The following is a 19,402-nucleotide window of genomic DNA, read 5'->3' as shown; positions in this document are numbered from 1 at the left end:
TATAGAGTATTTTAAAACCACTTTTTTTTTTTTAAACTTAATCGACTAGCTATATAAATTTGACCCCTCTTAACTAAACTTTTGGCTACGCCACTGGCTGCTCATGGGAGTTGTATGATGCAGGATTGTTTTTACGTTTCAGTTCCTAGTTTCGTGGCAGCTGCTATTGCAGCTGAAGTTCCAGTGGTGTAATCTACATTTTCTTCAATAAAGGGCTTACCTCCTTCTCTCAAAAAAAAAAGAAAAAAAAAGAGAGAATCGATGAAATGATGAAGGGAAATATTGATTTATTCATAAAACGATGATACATCATTTCCAAAAGAAAAAACGATAATACATCAAAATTAATTAAAAATGAAATTAAGATAGGAACTCATATGTAAAGGCAAACAGTTTACATATGAGTTCATATCAAGTGTACTTGATATGAACGAATGTGTAATTAAAAATTAATTAAAAATGCAATCGAATGTGTTGAAGATGATTGCTGAAGATGTCAAACAGTTTTGTGCTTCGGATCCCATGAAATCGAACATTATATCATTGACATCAGTAACTCTGATGAAACTAGGAATGTCCTTGAGCCTGACATTTTTCATGCCTGGGATCCAGTCAATTTGTGTATCCAGTGTACCATCATGCATGAATTCATCTGAATAATTGCAAGGAAGGTGAAATTGTGGGGTTATACATAATTATTATGAAGCAGGTGTGGGGGCATATATATATATATATATATATATATATATATATATATAAGACTAAAAGACATTAATTTAAAAAGATCCTTCAACTATAAAGTTTTATACTTTTATTCATAGGGAGGCCTTGGTGTTTAAATCCCATCCCATGACTGGAAATTCATTGAGATCCTAAGGCCTCATTTGTTCAGCGAATTGTAGGCTTGGCAATAGGAATATGTTTCAATACTGCCTCCTCCATGGGAAGATGAGGAAGATCAATCCCTCCATCTTCCTTTTTTTTTTAGAAGAAACGACAATTTTATTGATGCAAAGAGATTAAGTACATTCTCTAGAAATAATCTCCTCTAGAAAGGGAGGTGTAGAAGTAAAAACAACATTGCATGACCTATTACATAATGCCCAACGAGCAAGAGAATGAGCAGCAGTATTCCCTTCCCGATACAAGTGTGAGAAAGTACTTTCAGGCAGCTGAGAAAAGAGAGCCAAAACATCCTCATAAACAACCCGGAGCTGAATAAAAGAATCTTGGATAGAATGCATAGCTTGTACTAACAATAAGGAGTCCGATTCTAGACGAACTGGACCCAAACCCTGGTCAAGAACCAGCCTGCAAGCTACTCTACCAGCTAGTGCCTCCACTTGAGCAGGAGATAAAACCTGATCAAAACTAATGGCCATCCCACAAATAAAAGAACCATTTGCATCACGTACCACATTTCCTGCACCACCAGAATGAGAGTGCACATCAAAAGCTCCATCCATGCAAACACTGAACCAACCAACAGGAGGCTTCTTCCAGGCATGCTTATTACGTGGGACCTTGGGGGGTGAAATATTTGCTTGAAGATAATTGGCATGCCAAACTTGAGCACTAAGTAGGAGAGATTGAGGCTCACAATTTCTATTCTCCCACACTTTATCATTCCTTGCTTTCCACAAAAACCATAGCTTCACCAAAAGACGGCAAAATGATGATTGAGGTAATTTCTCCATACAATGTTGCAACCATTCCTTAAGAGAAAGCGAGGGAGAAAAACCCAACATACCAGACAAATGATGAGTCATCTGCTTTGCAATAGGACAATAACGAAAAATATGAAGAGGGGTTTCTTCCTCATTTTCACATAAAGGGAAAAAAAGCTCCACTTCCACCTTCTTCTTAACTAGATTAGATCTAGTAGGGAGAAAATCTTGACAAGCTTTCCATAAGCAAAGTTTCACTTTACTTGGCACCTTGCACTTCCAAAACTTCTTCCAAAAAGTATCAATAAACTGATGAGGAGAGGAGCTAGAAGTAACCATGACTGGGAGGACCAAACTGTCTCTAGCCACAACATAAGCACTACTCACTGAAAAAACTCCCTTACTATCATAATGCCAAATCAGTTTATCCTCAAGACATCTAAAACTCAAAGGAATTGAGCTAATAACCTCCACATCCTCACTAGGGAATAAACTCTCCAATAAAGGGACATTCCAACAACCATTAGCCACATTAATATATAAGCTGATGAACATACCTCAAAGTGGTAGGGCTCCTAAGTGGTAGTAAGTGCCGAAACCCATGAGGCCTAGGCATCCATCTGTCCTCCCAAATAGCAATAGTAGCACCATTTCCAACTTGCCATCTTGAGCCTAGCTCAACCACTTGCCTAGCAGCTAAAATGCTTCTCCAAGAATAAGAAGGAGCTCCCCCCAAAGAAGCCTCCCAATAAGTTTTAGAATGAAAATACCGTGCCTTGTAGAGCCTTCCCACAAGTGAGTTTGGATTTTCTATAATTCTCCAAGCTTGTTTGGCCAACATGGCTAGATTAAAAGCATAAAAATTATGAAAACCCAACCCTCCTCGGTCCTTTGGGGCACACATATTATTCCAAGAGCTCCAATGAATTTTTCTCCCATTCTCTGAGTCACCCCACCAAAAATTGGCACACATTTGCTGCAGCTCATTACAAAAAGTTTGAGGTAATAAAAAGAAACTCATAGCGTAGTTTGGAAGAGATTGAGCCACCACTTTCAGCAATAACTCCTTTCCCGCACCACTTAAAAATTTTCCTTTCCACCCCGCTAGCCTCTTCCTCAATCTATCCTTTAAATATGAGAAAGTATTCTTCTTGGAGCGCCCCACAAGAGTAGGCAACCCAAGATATTTTTCATGGTACGGCACCAAATCAACTCCCAATAAATCCGCTAAATCATGCTGCCCTTCTAGTGATAAATTACGACTAAAACAAACACTACTCTTCCCAAAATTAATCAGCTGACCTGAAGCTGTAGCATACACTTCAAGAAATTCCTTGATCTGAATACAACTGGCAGGAGTAGCCTTGGCAAAGAGAAAACTATCATCTGCAATAAGAGATGGTGAAGAACCGGAGCTCTTTTGCATATCTTAATCCCCACTAGAGAGCCATTATTGTGCATCCTTTGAATGAGTGAGGAAAACCCTTCAGTACATAAAAGGAACAGATAGGGAGAAAGAGGGTCTCCTTGCCTGAGACCTCCATCTTCCTTTAAAATTATTTTTATTTGTCAATTCGTAACATTAATTATAGAACTTTAACAATAAAAAAAAAAGGGTTTTTGTCCATTTACACCATTTTTAGAGATTTTTTTCCCACTTACCCCATTAAGTTTTTTTAATTCTCTCTTACCCAAAACACTCTACGAAGGTCTTCCCTAATACCCCATTTTAATTTTTTTTTTGTTTTTTAATTTTTTTTAATACCATTTGTTTGGACCCAAAATGAACATTTTGGCCTGACAAGGCATGTGTTGGAGAAATTGAGCCAATGTCAGTGGCTCAAGCTATATATTGTCGACAAGCTCGAAATATATATTTAGAGGCTAAATAAAGCCTACTATGGAAGCATGGAAGCATGAAAAGTTAACTTTAGCACATTTTCCTACTTCGGCTAGGAGAAACCGAGCTAAACAAGGAAAGAGGGGCGGCAGACTGACCAAATGAACTTGAAATGAGCTGAAACTCTGCAGATCCATTCTAGACAGCCCAAGGATCATTTATTATGAAGAGTGCCAGAGATATTTTTGAGTGGAAGGCCTTCAAACAATCAGTCCAATCTTTTGCAGAAGCAAAACTGGAAAACTGGACCTGTAAGAGGTCCAGCAGCGTTTCCGGCCCAACCACTATATGAAAAGCTCTGAAATTTGACCAGGGTGATCTACACTCATAGTGGAACATTTGTTATGAAGAGGTCACGGTCAAAATCGGAATTCTTGTTGGAGAAATAATTGAAGGAATAAAGGGGCAGAAACTGACCTAAAACCAGCTCAATATTCACATGTTCATGTTTCCTACCCACATGAAGAAAGCTAGATGCTTTTCTTTTTTTCCTTGGATATATTTTTCTACTACAATCTCTTTAATAGATCATCATCACTTCCATGTTTCTACACCTTCATGCTTTGCTTTCATTTCATCATTTCTCTATCTTTTCCATATTTTACAAATCACTTTCATACTCCACTTTCATTATTTTTCTTCCACTCATCATTTCACTCTTCTTTTTCTTCCCTATATAAACACCTTCTCCTCTCATTCTAAAACACACATTCACATTCAACAACAACATCTCTAAGATGATCTAAGTTCTCTCTAGAGCAAACCTCTCTAAGAGCAACTCCTCTCCTTCTCTTTCTCTTACCGGTGATCACACTCCTAGTCCTAGTCTTCTCAGAAGCCGACTTTCAGTGCCACCAAACCCTCTGTCAACGTACTTCGGTCCTAGTCTCCTTGGGAGCCGACGGTAGTGCCGCGACCACAACGGTTACAGAACCAGCCAAGCAAGGGTAACGCCCTAGCAACCCAGCCAAGCTAAAGTCACGCTTTAGCAAGATCTCAACACTTCTCGGTGATGTCGCTCTGCTCAATCTACAATATTGAGTATCGATTGTGTCAACAAGAAGAAACTACAGCAAAGTCCTTACCACAAGGCACAAAGAATCCCGCGACGAGGTTGGTGCTCTCCTCGTCTACAATCGCTTGAAAGAAGTCAGGTCAAGGGACACCCCCGACGACCGCACCCGAACGGTGCTGGCACGCCCGCGTAAGAAAAGAGACTGTTGACCAGCTGCAACAAAATTGGAGCCAAACATTTTGGCACGCCCAGTGGGACCACATCAGAAGTTTTTTCTCTTGAAGCACATTCAACCACCGGGCTTCAAAACAAACATTTTGGCACGCCCAGTGGGACAAGGTTAGAATTTTTTTTTCTTTTCTTGAAGACATTCAACAACCGGGCTTCAAAACAAACATTTTGGCACACCCGGTGGGACAAGGTTAGAATTTTTTTTCTTTTCTTGAAGACATTCAACCACTGGGCTTCAAAACAAACATTTTGGCACACCCGGTGGGACCACATTAGAAGTTTTTCTCTTGAAGCACATTCAACCACCGGGCTTCAAAACAAACATTTTGGCACGCCCAGTGGGACTAAACTAGAGTCTTTTTGTATTCACCATCATTGGGATGCCAGAGGAAAATCTTTACCAAAAGAAATTCCTGAAATCATGCCTGTCTTCGTGCGCATACCTGTCCCGGAGAATGCGAGCATAGAGGAGCGACTTGCTATCTTTCAACAGAACACTGCTTCGTATTATGCGAATTTGAAAAAGGTCCTGGCGGCGCAGCATAAGAGGATGGATGAACTTTTCCAATCGGCCCAACAAGGGTCGCGGCAGACTTGGGAGCAGCTGGCCGACGTGACCCAACCAGCCCAAGAAAACCACCAGCAGTCGATGAATGTCGTTGCGACCCAGCACAAACAGACCTCATCGGAGTTCGCGACCTTGCGCAAAGAAGGTTCCAGCTTGGCTACTCAAGTCAGTTCGCATCAAGACAAATTGGAACATCAAGAAGCTGCTCGCAAAGAGGTCATTTCTGAGACTAACTTGCCTATAGGTGGCAATCAACCTAAGGGTCTCACTGGTGAGTCACAGCCTTACACAGAGGCTATGCATGGAGAAGGTCATCAACGAGATTGTTCTTCGGACAAGAAAGTTGTCTCTGAACAAATATCTGATTTCTCCACTGATCAAGCCAAATACGTGGCTACTGATCAGATGCATGGGGGGCAAGATATGGCCCATGATCATCCCTTTGATCAAAAGAAGCAAGTTCATGATCATTTTAATTGTGACTCTGCTACACGTCATCATGATCATGCAAAGGGTCAAAGGCAGGGCCCACCTTACTATCATCAATTTAGCCTTAGCCATGCTGGACGTCATGGTGGAGTTAATCAATTAAGCCATGACCAACTTAATTATCAATTAAGTTGTGGTCTACAGAAGCCAATCTGTGGCTTTATTAATCAATTCAACTTGAAGTTTTTCATATATTCTTCAAGGCCAAGTGGTGGCTTTGATATATGTGGAGGGCACATCTACAACCCACGTTGCATGAATGGCCAGAACAATTATTTTAGTGGCCAAGTTGTCCTTCGCAACTGTAAATTTGAGTATCATCAATACAAGTTAACTCTTGTTTACAATTATCCAGCAAGTGAAGCTCTTGATGTGAAGAATTCAGACCAGCAAGTGGTTGTCTATAATGGCCAATCTGTGGCTAATCCTGAAGACACCATGTTCTATGACATGGTAGTTGGCGACAAAGCCGATCTTGAAACATCTTCATCTCCAAAAGTGCAATTGAAGATCATGCTTCACCAACCAACAAAGATACTTGGGGGGCAAGATTACCCCTCTCACGAGCCAAATTCCTCCAAATTCTTCAAAGAGAAGTATCTTTGTTCTTTTCCTACAAGCTCTCACAGGAGGGATTTTTACCCTACAAATTTTGATACATCGGAGCTTGGAATGAAGCATAGATGGCCTCCCCCGTGGTCTTCTAGAGGTTAGCCAAACGTGTCGCTGCTAGCTCCTTGCTTTGTTGTTAATTTCCTGTCAGTTTTCAGTTTTTTACCTTTATTTTCATAGTTAAAAAAAAAAAAAAAAAAAGTTGAATTTGGTAAAGGGGTTGTGAATCATAACGGAATAGGTGAAGTCTCTTTTGTTAATATTGGCCTAAACTCCTTATTGGTGCCTAGTTCAGGTCCTTTAAGGTTAAGGGCGGCTTTTATTAACACTTGTTGAACTGTCTTCACACTTATGACCTTTCTCATCTTAGTAAGTATAGCCTATGTGAAATGGTGTCTAGAAAGGGGACAACGTTCATGACAGGTTCTTGAATCCAGAAGTGCGTACAAATGGGCCTAAACCACTATGTGGGAGTAGCTCATGCCAAAATGGATTCTGCCTCTCTTGTTCGCCCTCCCCCATCTGGCCATTTCAGTAAGGTTGCCCAAAGGATTTGAAAGAAAATTTGTGTCTAGACGACTATACTTGGGCCGCATGTCTAAACCTTGATTCACAATGTCTTATTAAAATAAAAATAAAAAAAAATACAAAAAGAGTTTCAAATTTGTGCGTCGCGGAGGATGCAAAAAATTGTGTTCTTGCCTAATAGTGGCTGGAACTTGCTAATATACTTAAGAGGCCATTGGTATTGGTTTGGGCACATATACAAGAGGCATTTAATATGCCTAGTATGGTATTAGCAGTGGAGGAGGTCAAATCAATATTTTTGCCAATAATTGTGGCGAAAGATGGGTTGCGAATTGTTGGCAGCGAAGTGGTTTAAATTACATGGCCTCGCAAAGGATGGTTTGCGAAGGAAGACTGGCGATTAATATATGTATGCTCACTATGTATAATTAAAAGGGAGAGAGGCCACTGTTCAAGTAATTTTAGTCAAGCCAATACAAGTGGCTTTGGAGCAACGACATTATAAGAGCAGTGCTGATTCAAGACCTCTTCAGTCAAGACGAAGACCTTTTGACTTCGAGGTCTGGGGGGCAATGTTTGAACCCAAAATGAACATTTTGGCCTGACAAGGCATGTGTTGGAGAAATTGAGCCAATGTCAGTGGCTCAAGCTATATATTGTCGACAAGCTCGAAATATATATTTAGAGGCTAAATAAAGCCTACTATGGAAGCATGGAAGCATGAAAAGTTAACTTTAGCACATTTTCCTACTTCGGCTAGGAGAAACCGAGCTAAACAAGGAAGGAGGGGCGGCAGACTGACCAAATGAACTTGAAATGAGCTGAAAATCTGCAGATCCATTCTAGACAGCCCAAGGATCATTTCTTATGAAGAGTGCCAGAGATATTTTTGAGTGAAAGGCCTTCAAACAATCAGTCCAATCTTTTACAGAAGCAAAACTGGAAAACTGGACCTGTAAGAGGTCCAGCAGCGTTTCCGGCCCAACCACTATATGAAAAGCTCTGAAATTTGACCAGGGTGATCTACACTCATAGTGGAACATTTGTTATGAAGAGGTCACGGTCAAAATCGGAATTCTTATTGGAGAAATAATTGAAGGAATAAAGGGGCAGAAACTGACCTAAAACCAGCTCAATATTCACATGTTCATGTTTCCTACCCACATGAAGAAAGCTAGATGCTTTTCTTTTTTTCCTTGGATATATTTTTCTACTACAATCTCTTTAATAGATCATCATCACTTCCATGTTTCTACACCTTCATGCTTTGCTTTCATTTCATCATTTCTCTATCTTTTCCATATTTTACAAATCACTTTCATACAACACTTTCATTATTTTTCTTCCACTCATCATTTCACTCTTCTTTTTCTTCCCTATATAAACACCTTCTCCTCTCATTCTAAAACACACATTCACATTCAACAACAACATCTCTAAGATGATCTAAGTTCTCTCTAGAGCAAACCTCTCTAAGAGCAACTCCTCTCCTTCTCTTTCTCTTACCGGTGATCACACTCCTAGTCCTAGTCTTCTCAGAAGCCGACTTTCAGTGCCACCAAACCCTCTGTCAACGTACTTCGGTCCTAGTCTCCTTGGGAGCCGACAGTAGTGCCGCGACCACAACGGTTACAGAACCAGCCAAGCAAGGGTAACGCCCTAGCAACCCAGCCAAGCTAAAGTCACGCTTTAGCAAGATCTCAACACTTCTCGGTGATGTCGCTCTGCTCAATCTACAATATTGAGTATCGATTGTGTCAACAAGAAGAAACTACAGCAAAGTCCTTACCACAAGGCACAAAGAATCCCGCGACGAGGTTGGTGCTCTCCTCGTCTACAATCGCTTGAAAGAAGTCAGGTCAAGGGACACCCCCGACGACCGCACCCGAACGGTGCTGGCACGCCCGCGCAAGAAAAGAGACTGTTGACCAGCTGCAACAAAATTGGAGCCAAACACCATTTTACCCTCACCCCTTTCTTACTTAAAGAAAGAGAGAGAAACCATAGGAAACTTCGCCGAAGTCCGGTCACCGGCCGCCGCCCACCGGATTTTTCCGAAAACCTCTATTGGGGGCAATAGACGTCTATTGGACATCTATTGCCGCCCAATAGACGTCTATTGCCCCCAATAGACGTCTATTGCCCCCAATAGGCGTCTATTGCCCCCAATAGTCTATTGCACCCTAATAGACATCTATTGCCCCCCAATAGACGTCTATTGCCCCCTAATAGACGTTTCAATTACCGAAATGAAAACTAATCTTCCTAAAATTAGACAAATAAAACTTTGATTAAAGAATAAAAATGAAGAGATTGTATCAATTCAAAACGTCTATTGGAAGGCAATAGACGTCTATTGCTGTAACACCCCGAACCCGAATTGAAATTACCAGAATTTCAACAAGTTTACCTTTGATCAGGGGAATTTAACAGAGCCGTTGCTCTTGCATATCGCCTTCCTTCTAGTTGAAAAGGAGGGAGTGCGTACCTCAACGTTTCCTCATCAAACCATGGCTTAGCTGATGAGTTCTTCACGAGAATCAAACATGGTGATGCCATTCTTGGCGTGATTTGTGTCAGCGACAAGAAAGAGCAAGTAGATGAAATTCGCGTGGTTTCGCGAAATTTACGTGAATCTTCGCTTCACAAAGTTGTGATCGGATTGATAATTAATATCGAATCCTATGCCTTGCTATGTTATTTACTGGTGATGTAAAGAAAGAAAGCAGAAAGCTTCCTACAAATTGCAAGAGAAGAGAGAGAGGGGAATTTCTCGAGGGTTCCCGAGAGACCCAGTCTTTCTCCGTCCTTTTTTTTTCTATCCTCTCCTTCCTTCCTTCACCCATATTATCAGAGAGATTAAGAGTATTGGTTTTTGGGCGGCGTCGGTGAGTCGGTGAGTGGATAGAGATGAGACTGTGCGTATGTTCACGAAGCGAGAAGAAGCTTCTCCCCCCTTCCTCAGCTGGTCTCAACTTATAGATACTTAATTTCAATGGTCAAGATTAAGCAGTGATAGACAACGATCCAGATTCAACCACTTAAATTCCCTTTATTTCAAATAAATTTTAATAATAAATAGCTTGAGTATCCGAAAAATTTCACGTAAATTTCCATAGACTCGTCTCGATAGGAACTTTAATACCAACTTACCCAGTCCTCAAATTGGACATTATCACTCATGAAAATTTCAAAAAAAATTTGTCCTAGGCACCCTTAATGATTACCGAGATAATAAAATTAATCTCAAAAATTTCATCTTAACTAATCATATAGTTTGTGTCACAAATTTGCAGGGTATTACAAGCTCCCCCCGTTTAGAAATTTCGTCCTCGAAATTTATCATAATAGTTGGCCATTAATTGCCTCAAAGCGTTGATCACTTCTGGTTCAAGCTCGTAAACTGAAGGTAACAAAAGGTGTTGTGCTTTGGATAGGCATGAAATCAATTCCAAATCCCTATTCAAAACATTAAGCCCTTTCCCGTAAAAACACGTGGGAAGGTCCGCCACACGTGTGGAAGGAAGCCCCGAGATATAATCCACCCGCTCTTTACTCTCTACGCTTAAAAAAACATTTCATCCTCAAAATTTAGAATAATAGGCTATAATTCAAACTCTATATTTAGTAGATAGCTCTTAATCTGTCAGTATGTTCTTTGGACTACTCATCCAAACAACACTAAAATTTCTTGAATAACTGACATTCTGCTTTCTAATTACTAATATATTATTGAGAGAGAGAACACTCGGGGCAAATCTTGCCCGTCCAACAATTTAACTTGTGATGCCATATACATTGCATCAGCCCCATATTATTTCAGGTGGTTTTTTTTTTTTTTTTTTTTTTTTTTGTCTAAAGCAAACTGGATCGTCTCTATTTCCTCTCTATAAATTAGTTTGATAGGAAAAGCATGTAAAGCTTGTTCCACTAATTCTAGTCCATGTGCGATCAGTACCGGCTTGCATTTGCATGTGAACATCATACTTTCTAGTCCATCCTTGTTCCTTAGGATGCTAAAACTACATCATTGTACGACACAAACATTGTATGCCATTATCTTATACTGTGTCGTTCATGCGGTACAGAGCATGACATCTCCTAAACATAGCCCCTATTCCAAATTATTCACACTAGTGGCGAAAGGAGCAAACTCTGAGTCATAATTCAAAACGCAACTGGATATTAGAATTGCATTTTGTTCCTTTGAAAATTAATAGTTGGATATGCATTTTACCACAGAACTCCGGGTTGCCATAAGCAACCATTGTTCTCATACCGTTTACTGCCAATTACATTCATAAAAACTACCACTAATTATGGATCATCTTCAGCTACTTTACCCAAAGCCTTAGGCATATTCAGAAGCTATGAAACTGCTCAAGGAGCCAACTCAAATAATCAACATATTTAATCACACTTATTCTTGTAACACTGACCATATCTTCATGGTATCATTTTCCATTATGCCAAGCACAGCTAACAGATCCAATAGATTCATCAAAATTGATAATTGAGTTGTCCATTGCATTCTTTGGTTATTCTCACAATTACCTTTTCTTTCATATCAGAACGCATCATCATCTTTGACAATAATTTGATCCAAATAGCCAAGTCCAATGTGTTCATCGAGTTTGGCCATTGGCAACATTCATTCAGCATGCTTCTTTTGAATTTGTCAAATAACAATCTCTTTCTTTACTCTTTTTCCCGGTTAGAGCCCATTGCTCGCATTAAGGCCACCGAGCACACCCCGTATTAAGCGGATTCTCGATTGGGTTTTGGGTCTTTCACCCTAGGGAGGCACAATCCATACTTAATTATCCGCTCGAATCCACGAGCCCCAATCAGGTTTAGGGTCTTTCACCCGAGGGAAGTCGATCCCTCCTTACTTATATCCCGGGCCTAACCGGATCAAATTCATTAGAGCTCCAATCGTTCTTTACATTCAATTGGATTCTGCCATTGTTCTCAAACTCATTTGATATCAAGGTATAATTGAATAAAAGAACATACTTACAACTGTAAAAGTAGTATAGAAACTAAGAGGAGGTATATTTACCTGAATATATCTGCTTCCCAGAGATTACTGCATCCTTTTGAGGCTTCCAGTTCCGCGTACTGACTCATTACATATAATTTACATATACAAACTCTTAAAACAGATGATACATTGGTATGGCTACATATACAAGTACAAGAGACAGCATCGTAAACTTTCAGAAACTAACAATTGAAGTCTGCCCCATATACAACAGTGAGGAGAACAAGCACCTCACAAGAACAGTCCACTCCGAAAAAAAAAAACTTTGCTGAATGATCAACAGAGTGTTAGTTCCACAAAAATTAAATGTACCAAGACTCAAATGCTGCATCATGAAATAGGGCAAGTAATAAAGAATATCCGGAATTGATTCAGTTCATATTAGAATACTATAATACTCAAATATAAACAAGAACATTTACCTGCATCCCAGACTCATTGTGTCCTTTACATCAGCCCAATATCAAAATACATAAATACATATCCAGAGAGATAAAAGATAATAAGAAACTAACAGCATTGCTTTCGGCACCCATATATGATAGAAGCAAATAATCAAGCCTTCATCACATCACCCATAACCAACCAAATAATAGCAAAGTAAAGCAATAACAGAACACTGATATAATATCTCAATTATATGACAAACAAGCAGGGACTAAATTTAGTTCTATAAAGCAATGCCTTACTGGGGCGTTCTCTACACCTTGGATCTGTGTCTTGTATGATCCTTGAAGCTTTGCACCAACAATATACATTAAAGTGTACAGAAGTATGTGTGTGTGTATATATATAGATAAACCACAAGACCACCCTTAATAAGGAGAAACAACAACTGAACCACACCGTGTGAAAAAGATCAGAAACCAATAGCTCCCCAAAATGAAAATGTCATCAATTCCATCTTTACAATAAAATAAGTGTGCAAATAATCAAGTTACCGTAATATGATGTAATCAAGATAAAACAAAGTAGCACACCATCACCTTCTCTTTGTACACCGATTATGTGTTCAACTTCCTAATCTAATAATCAAACTCCCGTCAAAACTAGGCTCAGCAAACAGCAATCCAATTCAACCCAAGTTAATAATAACTTAATAAGCTTAATTGCACTCTCTCAAGTTCATACTCACTAGTTAACAGTGATACAAATTTCCTTTTGGTTTGAAAAAAAATAAATTCAATATCTATAACATAGAACAACTACCATAGCACCATGTTGAGAGCATTTAATGATGTGGAAAATTATACACGCACCTAGCAGCAAGAATATCCAAGAACCAAATGTCTAAAAATAAAACTTCAGCAAATACCAAACCAGCAAAACAATATGGTGAGAGCAGAAACTGAGTCGATCTAACACAGAGACTCCAAAAACTAAGCCAAAGAGTTCTCCTGAAGATTTGAGTCTAAAACTGAGTAAAATTGAAACAACCTCTTAAATTTGGTATCAATGAATCAATGCAAAAAGTTTATACCAAAACCCAAAAACCTTGACGGACAATGATTCAAAGCAAACAATCATGCATACTCTTAAAATTATGAAAACTCATACCACGAGTCCATTTCAACCCAAAGTCTATCCCTTAGAAATCATTTCCCCGCTCTGATACCATTTGTAACACCCCGAACCCGAATTGAAATTACCAGAATTTCAACAAGTTTACCTTTGATCAGGGGAATTTAACAGAGCCGTTGCTCTTGCATATCGCCTTCCTTCTAGTTGAAAAGGAGGGAGTGCGTACCTCAACGTTTCCTCATCAAACCATGGCTTAGCTGATGAGTTCTTCACGAGAATCAAACATGGTGATGCCATTCTTGGCGTGATTTGTGTCAGCGACAAGAAAGAGCAAGTAGATGAAATTCGCGTGGTTTCGCGAAATTTACGTGAATCTTCGCTTCACAAAGTTGTGATCGGATTGATAATTAATATCGAATCCTATGCCTTGCTATGTTATTTACTGGTGATGTAAAGAAAGAAAGCAGAAAGATTCCTACAAATTGCAAGAGAAGAGAGAGAGGGGAATTTCTCGAGGGTTCCCGAGAGACCCAGTCTTTCTCCGTCCTTTTTTTTTCTATCCTCTCCTTCCTTCCTTCACCCATATTATCAGAGAGATTAAGAGTATTGGTTTTTGGGCGGCGTCGGTGAGTCGGTGAGTGGATAGAGATGAGACTGTGCGTATGTTCACGAAGCGAGAAGAAGCTTCTCCCCCCTTCCTCAGCTGGTCTCAACTTATAGATACTTAATTTCAATGGTCAAGATTAAGCAGTGATAGACAACGATCCAGATTCAACCACTTAAATTCCCTTTATTTCAAATAAATTTTAATAATAAATAGCTTGAGTATCCGAAAAATTTCACGTAAATTTCCATAGACTCGTCTCGATAGGAACTTTAATACCAACTTACCCAGTCCTCAAATTGGACATTATCACTCATGAAAATTTCAAAAAAAATTTGTCCTAGGCACCCTTAATGATTACCGAGATAATAAAATTAATCTCAAAAATTTCATCTTAACTAATCATATAGTTTGTGTCACAAATTTGGAGGGTATTACAATTGCCCCCCAATAGACATTCAAAATTTTGTTTTCCCGTTTCCTTCAGCCCCATTATTTGGGCACCCAAGAAGCCATCCAACAACAACGCCGACGCATTTCTACCGGCAAACTCGTCTTCGGCGCCGCCAACAACGACGCCGGCCCCAACTCCATGGTCCTCACCTTCGCCAATCCTTTCTGGATCGAAATCTGTCACCAAGTTTGAAGTCGGAGATGAGGGGAGAGAGAGAGGGAGGAGAGAGAAATCACGTCGCAGGGAACCCGCAGCACACTGCCGACGTCGTCGTCGAACTCAGAGAGAGAGAGAGAGAGAGAGCACCGGCTGAAATGTTCATTGCTGCTTCCAGAGGTGGAGAAGGCCCTCAGGATCGGCGATCAATCGGACGGCGTCGAGGACTCTGGCGAGGTAGCTTCGACCGGAGTTTGAGTTCTGCATTCTCGATGCAGTTGGACACCGGCGAGGTAGCTCCGACAGGAGTTTCTTCGTCGTCTTCAGGCGTGGAGATTGCAGATCGGGGAGAGAGAGACACCGGAGGTGGAGATTGGGGAGAGAGAGAGAGTCGGCCGGCAGCGTGGAGAGAGTGGGGAGAGAGAGAGAGTAGAGTGGCATGGATGCAATTTGTTAATTATACAAAGGGAAAAATTGTTATTTCGCTTTAAATTGGGTAAGTGGGAATAAAAATCTCTTGCTGGGGTAAGTGGGATAACTTTGGCTCATTTTGGGGCTTTTGGTCAAGGACCCAAAAAAAAAATAGTACTAAATACTCATACTGTTAAGTTGTACGTAGATGTCAATAATGTTCTAAATATTATTATTTTTTTGTTTGCTTTCCTACGAATGACTACAATGGAAAAAAACAAATCAATAAGTTTCATATCAATTTTGGTATGCATATCGTTGTCCAATAAGTTTAATTAATTTGTTAACTTGGAAAGAATCTTTTGAGGGTAGCCCAATATATCGATAGGGACTAAACCAAACATAGCAAAAATGATTGGGTCCTTGACCCAACGCACAGAATTGAGCAAAAATTATCCCACTTACCCCAGCAATAGATTTTTATTCCCACCTACCCAAATTAACAGCAAATGACCATTTTGCCCTTAACTCAATTAAACAATTACTTCCACTGCCACTCTCTTTCTCTCTCCAGACGCCGGCTTCGATCTGTCTCTCTCCTCTCTCTCTCTTTGCAGAATGACCGTTCTTCTTCTTCTCTCTATGTCTCTCTGTGAAGCGGCCATGGAGTGATTGATCTGCTTCAGATTGTTGATCTCATCACCGGAAAGTGAAATGTCGCCTGTCATGACCTTGACAGCGGCTTCGTCGCCGTCGAAGTTTCCTATGAAAACGGAGGTGATGGTGGGTAGGAGCGAGTTCGGCGTGTAATCACCAGAGCTTTTTAGACCCAAATTGGGTTTGGAAGATTGGAGGAGCTGACCACGGCGTCGTTTTAATAAGAAGAAAAAGGCGGGCGTCGCCCAACCGGAGGCCCGTCCGGCTTCGATGCTCCGTCGAGACTCTCTCCGTCGCCAGGCTCTTCGCTCTCAATTTCGGGTCGGATATTGACCCACATCCTCGTGGGCGGGTTGTTACTCATGAAAGCCTTGTTTGATTTGAGCGTTTTGTTGTTCACGGTGATCATTTTGATCGGAACAGGTTGGTCGGTTTTTAAGCCGTTTTTGCAAGCAAGTTCTGGCCAATTTGGCTTCGGTTGTGAGTGATGAGACTGGGCCGTTTATTAAAGATTGGGTCACCTGGAAATAGGTCTTCTTGTTTGTTGATATCATTTGCTGCACTCTATTTTGGCTTCTTTTTATATTTTAGTATTGAATTTTGGGTGCTTTTTCAAAGGAACGTATTGTAGCTATAGATGAATATGATGCTGGATTTGATTTTGTTGCAAATTTAGGTAATGGTGATGCTACCATTTTTGCCTCTGAACTCATTCATCATGTTTAGAGTACCTGTTTTCCCTCATGGAATTGGATTTAAAAGGTCGCTTATGCTTTTTGATTATACTGTTTTTCATTATCTTTTCTTTTTATTTCTTTTAAAATGAGGGCAGAATGCCAGGTTTGAAAGAAAAATGAAAAACGAAAAGTTCTATTAGGGGGAAATAGAGGTTTATTAAAAGTCTATTGGGAGGCAATAGACGTCTATTGGGGGGCAATAAATATTTTGAATTGATGTAATCTCCTCGTTTTTTTTCTTAATCAAAGCTTTATTTGTCTAATTTTACGGAGATTAGTTCCCATTTTGGCGACCGAAAGACTTTTATTGTCCCTCTATTGGGGGGCAATAGATGTCTATTGGAGGCAATAAACCTTTCCGGTGAGGTTTTCAGAAAAGTCCGTTCCAGCGACCGGTGACCGGAATCCGGCGGCCGGTTACCGGGCTCCGGCAAAGTCCCCTATTGTTTCTCTCTCTTTCTCTCTCTCTCTAAGTAACAAAGGTGAGGGTAAAATGGTATTTAAAAAAAAAAACAAAAAAAAAATCTTAATGGGTATTAGGGAAGACATCCTTAGAGTGTTTTGGGTAAGAGGGAATTAAAAAAAACTTAATGGGGTAAGTGGGAAAAAAATCTCTAAGACAAAAACCCAAAATGATTTTTAATCATTAGGGAATGTCATTGGGAACTTAGAAACAAAGCAATAGAATATACTAGTTGTGTTGCAGTTCTTGCCGGCTTCTTATTGCTAGCTAGACTAGTTGGGAATTCATCATGCATAGTATACATTTTCATGAATAGAAAGCATTTGCTAGGAGCTTCCATCGAACAGAAACCTCAACAAAAAAGAGTGAATGATCAGAAAGGATTAAGTAACTTGAAAAGGAACAATGCCTCGTTTAGCCAGTTCACTATAGTACAGGTAAGCCATGAAGCCACAGGCAGAGGCAGTCCAAAGTTGAACCTCCGGAATCCCTAATTCCTTAGCAGCTTCCCTCCCAAATCCCATCACACCATCTGTGATTACACAACTAACTTGTGGCATTTCACATGATGAATTGATCTTCATCACCAGCTCCTTAAAAAGAGCTAGACAAGTTCTCCTGGTGGAGTCACATAAAGCCGGGACATCTTGTGTCGCATCTTTATCCGAAGGTGGCAGCCCATCCGGTATGGTCTCAAACTAGAAATCCGCTAGGCCCTCAACAGATAAGTCGGAACCTTTTGACTGGACTAAGTGCCGGTGATTGAACTCGGTGTTGACAAAGGTAATGTGGAATCCCCTCGAGTGCAGAAGCTTGGCTAATTCCATCATGGGTTTGACATGGCCTTATGCTGGGTAAGGGACACAAACTGCATGCAGTTTGTTGGATCCTGCTACATCTATTGAACCCATATAAAATGATCTTTACCAAATTTAGAAAGAATGCTAAGCTAGGGTTCAATTTTTTTTTTTCGAAGTGTTCTAATGCAATTGACAGCTTTCCACTTGTGACTAAAGCCTAAAGGCAAAAGAGGGAGAACCGACTTATCCTCCTCGGTGAAAAACTCTCTCTACAGTTTTGAGAATCGGTTAACAGCTTCTCCACCCTCTGTGGTGTGTCTCCACCCTCTGTGGTGTGTTTTTCTTTGAGTTTTGTCTCAGATTCAAGGCTTTCTGTCTCAGTGTACGTCATTATCGTTTTCTTTGCCCCATCCCAATTCCTCTTCAAATGCCCAAATTTACTTCCACTTCTCTCACCCTCATACAGCTCCACCTCTCATGTTCTATCCCATCTTTTTCTTTTTTTTCCACAATCCCCTCACACTCGTTCTCGACCTGGGTATATACACCTAACTCTACACTTGGGAATAGCTGCCGAACCGGTACTCCACCGATGTGTGTGCACGTCACCGGACCAGTGGCGTTGTGTTGCTCGGTGGTCTCCACCACCAAGATTGCCGTTTCTATGTCCTTTGGTACGTCTGTCCTTCTTATGCAGACTGTTCGGGTATGGAGAATGATGGTGGACATACCTCTGGCCTCCGGAAGTGAAGCTTTGGTCGATGCCTTTCTCTCTGCAGCTTGGTGGTCAGCCATGGTGGCTGGTCTCTCTGTGGCAGTTTTTTGGTGGCTTTAGATCTATGGTTGTTTTGGTTGTTGTTGGGCTTTTGGGCCTCGGTTTGTTTCTCTTTTCTGTCTGGTGTAGGTTAATCAAGCTTTTGTCTATTGGGCCTCCAAGCTTAGGACTTTTGCTTCTTTATGCACATCAACATTTATAATTTGTTTCTTTTAATGAAAGAGCTATTTAACCCAAAAAAAAAAGAAAAAAGACAGCTTTCCTCTCGTGGCATTTTATAGAAAATGTATGTCAACTTAGCAGTCTTGGTGGTGGAGACCACCGAGCAACACAACGTCACTGGTCCCGTGAATGCCAATCATAGTATCTATCCTCTTGTGGCATTTTATAAAAAAGACTGCTTGGTTGTTAGATGATAGATACTATGATTGGGTGTGCATCACATCATGAACTCTCTACTACCTTCCATACATAGAGTTCATTAATATGTTGCAACAGAAAGAGAGCACTAAAATGGAATTAAAAAGTACATGAACATACTGATGCACTTTATAGTATAGCAAGTATTTGCCAAGTATGGCATTCATAGAGGAGGTCAATAGGTTTCGTCGGATATGGACAGCATTATATACTGATCATATTCGCATATTCAAGATTCCTTTAGGGAAATAATTAGAGGAGCAAATTTTAATTTCTATATTAAATGTCAAATATCCACATTTTCCATTTCCGATCCTTTCAAATTCATCCATCTAGCCCCGAGAGAAAGC

At 40.3% G+C, this 19,402-nt stretch overlaps 1 pseudogene; it reads right to left on the bottom strand.

Moving 5' to 3' along the window:
- Nucleotides 1-449: 449 nt before the first annotated feature.
- LOC133724677 (linamarin synthase 2-like) lies at nt 450-17,968 on the bottom strand (annotated as a pseudogene).
- Between the last annotated feature and the right edge of the window lie 1,434 nt (nt 17,969-19,402).

The sequence above is a fragment of the Rosa rugosa genome, chromosome 1 (assembly GCF_958449725.1).
Source record: "Rosa rugosa chromosome 1, drRosRugo1.1, whole genome shotgun sequence".
NCBI lineage: Eukaryota > Viridiplantae > Streptophyta > Magnoliopsida > Rosales > Rosaceae > Rosa > Rosa rugosa.
This window is presented reverse-complemented; position numbering and strand designations above follow the sequence as displayed.